Genomic DNA, 12,847 nt, shown 5'->3' with positions numbered 1-12,847 from the left:
AAAAGGGGGCCGCGCCGCCGGGCCCCTCGGCGGGTGGGCGTGTGTGTGCACTCGCGCGCACATTTTCCACCCACTGGCCCCAGCACACGCGCGCGCGCGCGCGCACACACAAACACACACACACCCTCACCACCACCACTACCCCCCACCCCCGCCCTTGCTCTGGGCAGGCGGCGGCATTTTAATGTCAGATGGAATCGCTAAGCCCGCGTTGCCATGGCGACCGCGGGAGCCGCGGAGCTAAAAGCAGCAGCCGGGCCGCCGCCTCCCCCGCCGCAGCCCACCCGGCGGTGCAGATTCCCTTTGTCTCTCTAGCTCCCCGCATCCTCCTTCCCCCCACCCCGCCCCTCGTCTCCCCTCTTCCCTTCATCTGCCTTTTCTCCCCCTTTCTGTCCTGCCTCCCCTCCCCCTCCTGCCCCGCCCCCACGTTCCCGGGCCCCGGCCCTCCCGGAGCAGCCGCAGGTTGGGAACCCCTGGACTCGGCACCTCCCGCAGGTGCCTGATCAAGCCGGCCGCTCCCCTCACCGGGCGGCACCGACAGGCCTGGAACCGTCTGTTATTCCCGGGGACCTTAATGCCTCACTTGAAACCAGCCTTTTCAAAAAAGGACGAAGAGAAGAGAAACTGTTGTTTTTCCCGCACCTGAATGGATGCACCTGTCTGTCTGGCCCGTGGCCCGCTGTGGTCACCCTGGCAGGAGAGGACCGGCCCCGGCCCCCCACCCCGCCGCTCCCCAGAGGGACTGAAGCTGACAGTCATGGAAACGCTCTTGCCTCACCCCCCTAGGCCTCAAATAACTCAGCAGCTACAGGAGGTCCTGTCTAGATGGGGTTGTTGCTCCCCAGAGCAGAATTACCAGGGCTTACAGAAGATGAACTCTTGCCTGGGGTTGGGGGGTGCTGTTAGCATCCACATAAGCTGATAAGGAAGGCACAGTAAGGACCCCCAGCCCACAACCCTCCTGTCATCCCTCTGTCTCGAGGCAGCATAGCAGCTTGGATGGCACTGGCTGGAAATGCCAGACTGGCTCACGATGCAACCGATGCCCTTGTCTTCAAGGGAAAAAAAAAGATTGGTGCCACGCTATTGGAGTGTCCGTAAGGAGGACACACCATGGTCTAACCAAATTTGCTAAATAAAAAGCATTTTCTAGACACCAACTGTATCCAATACATAGTTAGGTATTGGGTTTAACAGGATATTTTGGAATGACTTTTTCCATGTTCTGAAGGTCACACTTAACGTGTAAATGACGAAACACCGATTAACAGCCAGAAACCTTGGACCACTCTTACCAGGGTCGTGAGTCAGTGGCACTCCAGTACTATCTTGCTTCCATCACACACCTTCACTATCATTCCCACATCTGAAATGAAATGAAAAGTGAGCCTTTCAGGTGGTTAAAGGCTGGGGTTTTGCTTTCAAGTCAGCCCTCAGTGATATGTATGGATATGTATGTATATATGTATGTATCGGCTGCATGCGCGCAGAACGACGCCTGCACTGATACACAGTAAGTGAATCTGTGACTACTACTAGGGAACTCTTCCCTAATTCCCCCAAAAGTAGATGAGACCAGAGTAGGGTCCCACCATGTGATTCCAAAGCATTCTGCACTTTTTACATTCAGAGCATTTCCCAGGATTAGGGATACACAGTGATGAGTGGGTAACTCTTGTTTATGTATGTCTCCACACCAGACTATAAGCTTGGTGAGGGAGGGAACAGCACCTATCTTTCACGTCCCTTATCTTCAGGGGCCAGCACACAGGAAGGATTTAGTACACATCTACTGAATAAAGAGATAAGAAGTGGACCAGAAAGAGGTGCTGTCAGTGATGGGGCCTGGGGCTGTCCAGAGGGTGAGCCTGGGGTACCAGGAGGGGTCCCATCTCCATCATCTCTTGTGAGCTTAGTGACCCTCCAGGGGCTCCATCTTCCCTGTACAAAGTACCTCTAGGAAGCTGTCCTAAATAATTCTTGTGTATCTGGTATATGCCTGAAACTCCTCATAATAAAAAGTTTGATGAATCAGTTAAATCGTAAATGAGGGGAACTCTGTCATTTGCCAAGCCAGTCCTGAACAGGTGACTGGAGCCCTGACCCAAGGCAAGGCCAGGCCGTCCTTCTCCCAGTACTTCGCAGGGAAGATGAGGCATTGGTGCTCTGAGGCAGGGGCGTGCAGGAAAACCAGCCAGGGCCTTAAGCCACTAACATCCAGGACTTCCCTGGTGGTCCAGCAGTTAAGAATCCACGTGCCAATGCAGAGGACACAGGTTCGATCCCTGGCTCGTGAAGATCCCACGTGCCAGGGGGCAACTGAGTCTGTGCCCCACAACTACTGAAGTCCATGTGCCCTGGAGCCCATGCTCCGCAGCAAGAGAAGCCACCACACTGCAACTGGAGAGTAGCCCCTGCTCACCACAACTAGAGAATGCCCGTACGCAGCAATGAAGACCCTGCACAGCCAAAAATAAACAAAACAGAGAAAAACACCAACGTCCAGGGGCCCACAAGCAGACTAGATGATCAGAGCCTCTTGGAGCAAGGACTGACCACTGCTTTTCAGATGCTCCTCTGACGATTCACGTGCTCGATCACGTGTGGCTCTGTGGGACCCCAGAAATGCAGGCAAGAGGAGGCAGGGACACTTACACTCACCAAACCCAGAGAGTCGATTTCAGCTGTCAAGCTGATGCTGGTACACTTTAGGCTGAACAAAGAGATGACTGGCTTTAGCCCACTTCGGGTTGTTTCACCACTGTTCATAGAACCTCTCTTTGCCTTAAAAAGCCCACGGGTCCACTCCTTTGACAGTCGTTTAAAAGAAATCTGTAACTGTCTAATCAGGGCATGAACCATTTTTCAGACTTGCCCAGGCAGCAGTGACCTAAATATTACTCAGGGTGTCTGACTTCCAGCCCCAGAGGAAGAGCATATTTGGTTTGTTTTTATGCTGATGAAGTTGGGCCAGTAATTCAAGGTCCCCATCAGGGATGGCTGAATTACTGGATGCTATGAGTTTGTTTTTTAGACCGAGCACCGTGATGTCGACTTATTATTGTTACTCACTTTTCAGTAGAATCACTTATGTGCTCACTCAGTCTAATTTGTGCCATTTTTTAATTGATAGGTGCTAAAATGAGCAGAATCTGGAGGGCTGGGGGGGAGGGGCCCCGCCCATTTATACCAGTCAGGTAGAAAAAGTAGATCTCTGGAAAATGTGACTAACCCATTACGATCCAGCAGGCGTAGCAGCAGATTGCTCCACTGTCTGTCCCAGGCAACTCGGCAGGCAGTAAATAAGGCCTGTGTTAGAAGCCATGAAAGCTGTCCACACACAACAGCAAGGAAATCTGCCTAAACTGCCCGCCGGCATATCCGAGGCAATTGACTTGCCACTAGTAAGTAGTGTGTCTGCCCCCAAGGTCAAGGCAAATTTGGCAAGAAGGCACATGGGGACACTTCGCCTTGAAATCTCTTGGGAGACCGGGATGGGCAGGGTTAGTCTTAAGGGTTAGTCTCGGGCACTTCAATCAAGTTAGTGATGGTGGAGAGAAATTCTTCAGGGTAGCAAGGAAAAAAGCACAAATGTGGTCTGAGCGAACCCACGCTGGCTTTCCCAGCCAGCAAGCTCCAGCCCGGATCCAAACACCCCATTTCTGGGAACTTAAAAACCAAGAGAGCAGTTGAATGGTCTCGAGACCCAAATGGGGCTTTTGATGTGTCTCCCAGCAGCGGCAACACAGCGAATGGTTTCTGTGATGTGGGATGCCCGAGCGAGCAGGCCTGGACCACCGCCACTGGCTCCTCTCTCATCACAGCGCCAGAAATAGATGCCTCATCCCAGGGATGGGGAAGTCGGGCTGCATGGGACGTTTCATCTGTTGGAATATTGTTCTGCACCGCCCGACAAAATTACCGAGTTCTCAGTTCTGTAGCAGTGGCATTGAGTAAGAGTCTGAAAATTGATGCATTATGTTCTAGCTTAAAATAGAACATGCAGAAGAGGAAAAGCAGAGCTGTTAAGATGTGTGCAGAACATACTGATGGAAGGACCTGGGCTGCCTCTGTTATTACCAGCATGAAAGGGTCTGTTGGAGCACAGGGTGGGTCTTCCATCCAAAGCATTCAAGTGGTAAAGGCTTCTGGACCACAGCAAGTCTGGGTACATTTTTGTTTTTTTAGCTGACATAACTGAGCGCAAACCCTTCTGTTCTCAAACAGGTGGTAGAAAGTGGGCAGTTTGTTTCTTTTCATCTCACTGTTCTGGGTTGGTTCATGAGGTAGTGGCTTCTGTTTTAACCCTGTTGAATTCCCCTTAGAACAGAATCCCCAGCTATGTGCTACCTAATCAGATATTCCGCACTGTGGATTACGGTTGCCTGGATGGGCTGCGAGGCTTAGTGAGAGTGAGGTGGAAAATGCATAAAAGGAACTGTGTCATCCGCCCCCGAGAAGAAAGTATCTTTTGTCAGCTGAGGTGGGATTTTAAAATACTCAAGAACACGTGAAAAGGGCCTTCTGGAATTGATAAGCTTTTTCACCAATACGGCCCTAGGTAGGAGGTAGCAAGGTTGATTCTTAAAGGGCCATGTGTGGTCCAGTGAAGAGGCCTTGAGGCCCAAGGACAAGGGTCCCTCCTGTATCAATTGTTTAACCAACGTCTAAACGTAAGAACCTCCATCATTAGAGCGCTTGACTCAGGGACTTCCCTGGTGGTTCAGTGGCTAAGACTCCACACTCCCAGTGCAGGGGGCCTGGGTTTGATCCCTAAGCAGGGAAGTAGATCCCACATGCTGCAACTGAAGATCCTGCATGCCGCAACCAAGACCTTGTGCAGCCCAATAATAAAAATAAATATTTTTTTAAAAAATGGGACATCGCTGGTGGCCCAGTGGTTAAGAATCCACCTTTGGGTTCAATCCCTGGTCCGAGAAGTAAGATCCCACATGCTGCAGGGCAACTAAGCCCACACGCAACAACGAAAGATCCCGCATGCCGCAACTAGGACCTGATGCAGCCAAATAAATAATAAATAATTTTTAAAAAACACTTGACTCCATAACAGATGTTCAAAGGGCACTTACTCTGAGCCGGGCATCACCCTAGCCACTGTGTCAATGTATATTTTCTTTAATTCTCACCAGAACCCTTTAGAAGAAAGCATTCCCACTGTTAATTATCCCAGTTCAGGAAGCCAAGCTTCAAAGGATATGTGATCGCCCAAAGCCATACAGCTGGATTCACACCCTAGACTGGCAGATTCCAAAGGCCTGTTCTCTCCACCAGGCCTATTGTCTGCTGTCTTGATTAAGCAACATTACTAGAACTACACAGAAGCTGGAAGACCTGTCTCTTCCCTGCTGCTGTTGCCAGCTGGAATGTTAGACTCCTGGGGTGTTATAGCCCAAATTCCAAAGGACTGGTTACCATCCACAAGAAATTACTTTTTCCAGGCTCTCGGCAAGTAGTCTGATATGCAAACCACCCCTACATGGGGACTTGAACGTAACTGTTCAGTAAACCATAATGTGCCGATTGTCACTGGACAGTGACCAGTTTCCGGCTTCCTATGGTCACCACAATTCTAGAGAATGTGACCTTTTATTTGCAAAGCAAGAATTAGGCCTTTCTTTTCCTCCCCACTCTACTCCACCTTTATAATCTGCATCATTTGCTCCTGGGAATGCTGCTTTTTAGATTTGGGCACGTTCAGATAAACATTCCTGAAAAGAATGGTGGGATACGTATCAGAAAGAAGACCACTGGGTAAAAAGTAGGACTTCCCTGGTGATCCAGTGGCTAAGACTCTGCGCTCCCAGTGCAGGGGGCCCAACCCCTGGTCAGGGAACTAGATCCCACAGGCCACAACTAAGAGTTCACGTGCTGCAACTAAAAGACCCCATGAGCCACAGCTAAGACCCAGCACAGCCAAATAAATGAATGCTTAAGTCAGACATGGTGAAGAGTATCAGGTGGGTGAGAATATCAGGCCGCCACACATACTGTTTTAACACCAAATTGTCAAAATTCGAGGCTTGTTTACTTAATATAGCACAGCACCAGGATAATATTGTAAATACCTATTTTATAATAGAATTTGCTAACAGAATAGGTCTGGGAAAACAGTTTTGATATATGATCTGCCTCATGATCACACGTTCCTTTAAGGGAGAGAGAGCAGTAAGGCATATGTTCCCAAGTAAGTCTTCATGGCATGCAGCGAAACCCTTAGGATCATTTTCCAGAGGAAGCAAAACTCAACATGTCCAGATTCAAACTCACTCTCTCCTTCTCCATCACCCACACTGACACCTAGGAACGCAGAAGACGCTCCCTGTTACCGTCTAGGTCTGGTCAGAGCAAATTCTTGCTCTGAAGCATCTTGCACACTTGCCCTGTTTCTGCCTTCTTAACAACCACAGGCCTTTTTCCTACCTGATCTGCCTGCTTTACAATGCCCCCATCAAAAGATTAATCTCCAAAATATACAAACAGCTCATACAGCTCAATGTCCAAAAAAAAAACCCAATCAGAAAGTGGGCAGATGACCTAAATAGACATTTTTCCAAAGAAGACATACAAATGGCCAACAAACACACACAAGATGCTCGACATCACTTATCATTAGAGAAATACAACTCAAAACTGCAATGAGGTATCACCTTATACTGGTCAGAGTGGCAATCATCAAAAAATCTGGAAACAGTAAATAAATGTTAGAGAGGGTGTGGAGAAAAGGAAAACCTCTTGCCCTGTTGGTGGGAATGTAAATTGATACAGCCACTGTGGAGAACAGTATGGAAGTTCCTTAAAGAACCAAAAATAGAACTATCATATGACCCAGCAACCCCACTCCTGGACATATACCCTGAAAAAACCATAATTCAAACAGACATATGTACCCTAATGTTCACTGCAGCACTGTTTTACAATAGCCAGGATATGGAAGCAACCTAAATACATGTCAACAGATGAATGGATAAAGAAGATGAGGTATATATGTATATACAATGGAATACTACTCAGCCACAAAAAGGAACAAAATTGGGTCATTTATAGTGACGTGGATGGACCCAGGCTTTGTCATACAGAGTGAAATCAGAAAGAGAAAAATATCGTATATTAATGCATATATATGGAATCTAGAAAAATGGTACAGATGAATCTATAGGCAAGGCAAGAACAGAGATGCAGGCATAGAGTGCAGACATCTGGACGTGAGGGGGCAGTGGAGGGTGGGACAAATTAAGGGATTAGCGCTGACATATATACACTCAGATTCTTTACCATGTGAGCCACCAGGGAAGCTCATATACACACCACCTAATGTGTAAAATAGCTAAGTGGCTAAGTCCCGTTCTTTGAGTGGGAAGCTGCTGTATAGCACAGGGAACTCAGCTTGGTGCGCTGTGATGACCTAAGGGGCAGAATGGTGGAGCAGGGAGCGAGGCTCGAGAGGGAGGGGATATGTGTATACATATAGTTGATTTGCTTCGTTGCACAGCAGAAACCAGCACAACATTGTAAAGCAATTATACTCCAATAATAAATTTAAAAATTGGTGCGTTCAGCTATGTAGAAGTTTAAAAGGAGGATAAACATAAAAATGTTTTAAAATTGAAAAAAAAAAAAAAAGCCCCCTTTAGTCTGTCCTCGACATCACTTGTTTCCTATCAGTTTCATGTATTCATTCTTTTATTAAATTTATCTACCTTATGCCAAACACTCTTGGACATGGCAATATGGAAGAGGGCCCTTTCCCATGGAGGTAATCTTTGGGAAGAGGGTGGGAGCCACAGGAAGACAGTCAACAAGCCAAGAAACGAATAGGTCAATTTCAGATAGCGGAAGGGCACTGACAAAGTAGTCCCTCTCTTCTCCACTCAAGAATCCTTAAGGACGTCGCCACTGCCTCCAAAACGGAGCCTAACCTCCTTGCCTGTTATCTGCCCCAGCCTCTCTCGCACGGCAGTCACCACACACAGTTGTGTGCTAAACGACAGCCCCACCCTTGCATTCCCCGTGTCCTCTGTCAGTTTCACTCTTAGGCTGCAAGGCATCTCTTTTGTCCTCCTGCTTCAGGGGGCAGCTGGTCGCCTCCTGTCTTTGGATCTTAGAGATCTGGGCTGCCGAGGCCCAAGTAGGCTGCAGAGAAGGAGGACAATTAGACCTGGAGGGATGTGGTCGGAGGGAGGAGACACGCCAGGCAGACTGGGCGAGGCTGCTGGACTGAGGAGTGGGCGAGGGCTGCTGGACCTGTTTCCCGGGGCCTCGGCACCCCGCCCCGAGGCTCTGCCTCGCTCCACACAGATGGGGAGCAGCGTGAGGGAGAGAAATCAGGTCACATTTTGGACCAGGGTGCTGAGAGCCCAGTTTATTTCCATGATGCGTCTGCATAGCAAAGCCAGGACCCCCACAGCCTGAGGGGTGGCACCCAGGCGGAGAGCAGGCAGGGACTCTCCCTGCCCCCATCCTGTGCTCCCCGAGCGCACCCTGCAGATATAGCAGCCATCTGTGGACAAGTCAGCCTCCCTCCCCAGACTGAGCTTCTTGAGCATGGAGGCTGTTTTATTATTTGTCTTGCATCTCAGAGCCTTAGACTCAGATATTGGATGTAGGGCATGTTTTGAGATAATGCTGAGGAATCCCTGAGCCCAAGGGAGGTCATTCATCTTATATTTGCCTACTTTGATGACTCTCTTTTTAGAATTTATGTTGTGGTGTGTGTGTGTGTGTGTGTGTAGCCACAAACCACCCAAGATGTCCAGTTTTCAGATGGAGAGACAGGGGTCCTGCGAGCTCCCCTGTGCAGTAAGCCACAGCCCCACACAAACAGAAGCTCAGATGCTTCTTGACAATGGTGAACCAAATAGGCAGATACTGAATAATGTTCTCACAACCCACTAAAAATCATCTGGACTTCCCTGGTGACCCCATGGGGTAAAGAATCCACATGCCAATGCAGGACACACAGGTTCGATTCCTGATCCGGGAAGATCCCCCATCCCTTGGAACAACTCAGCCTGTGCACCAGAACTGCTGAGCCTGTGCTCCAGAGCCTGGGAGCCACAGCTGTTGAGCCCATGGGCCGCAACTGCTGAAACCTGCGTGCCCTAGAGCCTGTGCTCTGCGGCAATGAGAAGCCCACACACTGCAACTGCACAGTATCCCCTGCTCACCACAACTAGAGAAAAGCCCACGCAGCCACAAAGACCCAGCAGCACAGCCATAAATAAATAATTGTTTTTTTTAAAGTCATCTGTTCAAAGGAAGATGTGGCTCCTGGTTCGTGTTCAATCCAGTCTTATTTAGCACCTTCATTAATGATGCGAATAGAAAAGCAGCAGCAGTGTTCACAGACAGAGCTAACTTTGGAGGTGCTGTTAACAGAAATGTCAGGATAGGAGAAGCACAAATGAAAGCAGAAAACAGCAAAGTTGGAAAAAAAAAAATGCTTAACACAGCAAAGGGGGATAAATCAGATATATTTTGATAAAATAAAGCCCCAAAGACTGTAGAGCAAATCACTGAGATGAGAAGGCGAAGGGAGGCCAAGAGAAAGAAGAGGGAAGAGGTGAGGAGAGAGAGGAGGGCAGGGAAAGTGGGATGGACACAGAGACGCTACACTCGGGCTCCAGAGCCAACGCCCTCTTGTTGGAAGTAATGGGGCGGCCCCAGCCCCTGGCCCATGACGCTGCTCTGTCCACAGCTGCTGTCCCATTTGTTTTGTGGTAGGGGTTTGGCTTCTTGTTATTTTCTTGCTTCTGTTTTCTGTTCTTCTCTCATGTCTGAGGGAGTGGTGGGTATGGTTTTGTCCTTTTAGTTCAGTTTTGAAAGGTTTCATTATCCCCGGCAGAAAGCATCAATTTGGACATTTGGGGAGGGACAGAGGAATGAGGCCTGTTAAGAGTCCAGATTCCAAGAATATAAAGCAAAGCGGAGCATCCTCACCGCCTGGGTCCCTGATGTTGGTGGAAGGGAAGCAAATGCAGTTGCTGGCCATCTCAGGATGTGGCCCATCCAGGCCACATCCAGCAGTGCCTCAGTCTGCCCTGCCAGGGAAGGGCCTCCAGCACACGAAGAATAGGAACCTTCTCGATGACAAAACCAGAAACCAGGAGCCTCCAGAGAGCAACAGTCCTCCTCGGGGACTCCAGCTGGAAAATTAAGACAGCAGGGTGCACCAGGCAACAGGTTTTAAAAGTACACAAATTCTCCAGGCACCAGGAGAGCACCCATTCTTTGATGGCCTGCAGTCAACCGAGCCTGAAAACATCAGTGGAAAATGTCCAGGAACGGGACTTCCCTGGTGGTTCAGGGGCTAGGACTCCATGTACTCCCAATGCCGGAGGCCTGGGTTCGATTTCTGGTCAGGGAACTAGATCCCACATTGCCACAGCTAGGAGTTTGCACACGGCAATGAATATTGAAGATCCCCCTTGCTGCAACTAAGACCAGGCACAGCCAGATGCATGGACAGACAGATGGGTGTCTAGATGCATAGACAGATGCGTGTCCAGATGCATGGACAGACAGATGCGTGTCCAGGAAGCAGAGGACAGGTGGTGACAGTGGGGATCCTGGCTACGGGTCAAGATCCCCAAACCTTAGCACCAGATTCAATATGTTAAAGAATTGTGTGCAGCAGAAATAATGCCCTCATACGACAACTGGACAAATACCTCAGTGTGCGGACTAAGTGGAACAGGGCTGCAGTCACTCAGAGACAGCCATAACCTTCCGGGTGTGCGGAGCTCCTTGACTTTGCTAAGCTTCTGTGCCCTCATCTGTGGCGTGGGCATAAGTAATGGCAGTGCTTTGTAAGGTGTTGGTCAGGATTAAATGAGATGAAGCAGGTAAAATGTTGAAGGCAGTGCCTGGTGCATGGGAAGTTCCCTATAAGTGGATGGTTTTGATTGTCACGCTCTCCCTTCCCCCTAAATCCCTCTAAAAGCTACACAAGAGACGCTGCTAATTGTACCGGCCATAGCCAACCAACAGCTAAGTGATGCTGGGAAGTATCTGCTCACATTACTCAGGAGATTACTGCGAAATGTGCATGGAGGGCTTCCCCAGTGATCCAGTGGTTAAGAATCCTCCTGCCAGGGTAAAAGGGGACACCGGTTCCATCCTGTTCTGTGAAGACCCCACATGCCACGTGGCATCTGAGCCTGTGCACAGCTACCTGTGTGCCCTAGAGCCCGTGCTCCTCAACAAGAGAAGCCCCCGCAATGAGGACCCTGTGCAGCGCACCCAGCCCTTGCTCGCCACAGAGGAAGCCCAAGTGCAGCAAAGAAGACACAGCACAGCCAAAAATTAATTTTTAAAAAAGAAATGTGCATGGAGCCAGCGTCTGCTCATCTCCATTCAACCTCGAAAAACAGAAAAAAAAGATGACAACATGTTCATTGATGTCATTCCTGGAACTTCTCCAACCTTGCATGTATGTTTCCAAAATCCATCAGTCCAAGTGTCTGTCACCCTATGAACATTTTTGTCTCCCTGAGAACGTCATCAGCAATGGTGAGGGAACACCCAGGATGTGAGAGTTTGGATTTACAAAGCAAAGTAATGATTCACTTTGCAGAAGGGTTCTCTGGCTCTCGAAAAGCATCTCGGGAACGGTGAGCACCCCCGGGGCCTCTTCACGCACCTTAATCACACTCCACACCTCCACACCGCCTCGCCCGGAGCGCAGTGCCAGGAGGGCAGGTGCGGCCCCAGAGCCCAGCCCTTACTCACCCGTGGCTCCAACTCGCTTCTCATCAACCCCGCTTTGAAGAGGCTTGATGTTGCCCTTGGGTCTTCTGGTTAGCGTCTGACATTGAAATGAGTCCCAGCTGCTTTCTTAATGATGTCTCTCTTAAAAATTCATTCTTTCTGTAGACAGTTATGGAACTCCTATTCTGTATCAGATAGCTGCCCTTAGGAGCTCTTGATCAGGGGATGAAAGCTGCCCAGAAGCTCTTAGGAAGTAGGGGCTGAGCTAATGATTATATTCTAGCAACTGTTATAGTAGCGGTGTACACAGAGGTTAAGGCTTGGGCTCTGGCCCAGATGCCCAGGTTCAGGTCTGGCTCTGCTTTCTGATCATGGCAGGTAGTTAGATTCTTGGGGCCTCATGTCCTCTTCTGATGATGGAACTTACCTCGTCCCGCCATGAGGATCTCATGAGTTGCTATTTGTAAAGCACTTAGCAAAAGAGCATACAGTACTTACTATTGTTTTTATAGTCTCTTTCTGTTTGATTTCTATCTGTATTGTATTATCGTCAGATAGTCTCAGTCTGATGCTAATTCTTAAGTATTTATTGAATTTCTTTTTAGGGTTTGGTACCTATTCCAAGTATACTTTAAAATCATGTGTAATACTACTATATGACCCAGCAATCCCCCTACTGGGCATATACCCTGAGAAAACCATAATTCAAAAAGACACACATGCAGGACTTCCCTGGTGGCCCAGTGGCTAAGAATCTGAACTCTCAATGCAGGGGGCCTGGGTTTCATCCATGGTCAAGGAACTTGATCCCAAATACCAACACTAAGACCCAGCACAGTCAAATAAATAAATAATTTTTTTAAAAGACACATATACCACATTCTTCATTGCAGCACTATTTACAATAGCCAGGACATGAAAGCAACCTAAATATCCAACAACAGATGAATGGATAAAGAAGATGTTGTACATATATACAGTGGAATATTACTCAACCATAACGAGGAACGAAATTGGGTCATTTGTGGAGACGTGGATGGACCCAGAGTCTGTCATATAGAGTGAAGTCAGTCAGAAAGGAAAACAAATATATTAACAAATATATGGGGAATCTAGAAAA

The 12,847-nt window shown here is 48.7% G+C and overlaps 2 protein-coding genes across 8 annotated transcripts in view; one reads left to right on the top strand and one right to left on the bottom strand.

The window, feature by feature from the left end:
* The window catches only part of CDK5R1 (cyclin dependent kinase 5 regulatory subunit 1), a 52,956-nt gene that overhangs the window by 22,245 nt on the left and 17,864 nt on the right, over positions 1–12,847 (bottom strand). For 4 of the 7 annotated variants that reach the window (XR_006640819.1, XR_006549668.2, XR_006549669.2 and 1 more), the window contains exon 3: positions 1,296–1,366. The exons of 1 other annotated variant lie outside the window; for it this stretch is intronic. The gene's annotated coding sequence lies outside the window, so the exon portion shown is untranslated. Of the gene's footprint in view, positions 1–1,295; positions 1,367–9,780; positions 10,164–12,847 lie in introns of those variants that run through there. 2 more of the 7 variants (XR_006549672.2, XR_006549671.2) reach the window with 1 other exon arrangement.
* Positions 1–12,847, top strand: part of MYO1D (myosin ID) — a 361,342-nt gene that overhangs the window by 336,102 nt on the left and 12,393 nt on the right. The gene's annotated exons all lie outside the window — the stretch shown is intronic.

This window comes from Bubalus bubalis, chromosome 3 (assembly GCF_019923935.1).
Source record: "Bubalus bubalis isolate 160015118507 breed Murrah chromosome 3, NDDB_SH_1, whole genome shotgun sequence".
In the NCBI taxonomy this organism is placed as follows: Eukaryota; Metazoa; Chordata; class Mammalia; order Artiodactyla; family Bovidae; genus Bubalus; species Bubalus bubalis.
Note: the sequence above shows the minus strand (reverse complement) of the source record. Positions and strands in the feature narration are given on the sequence as shown.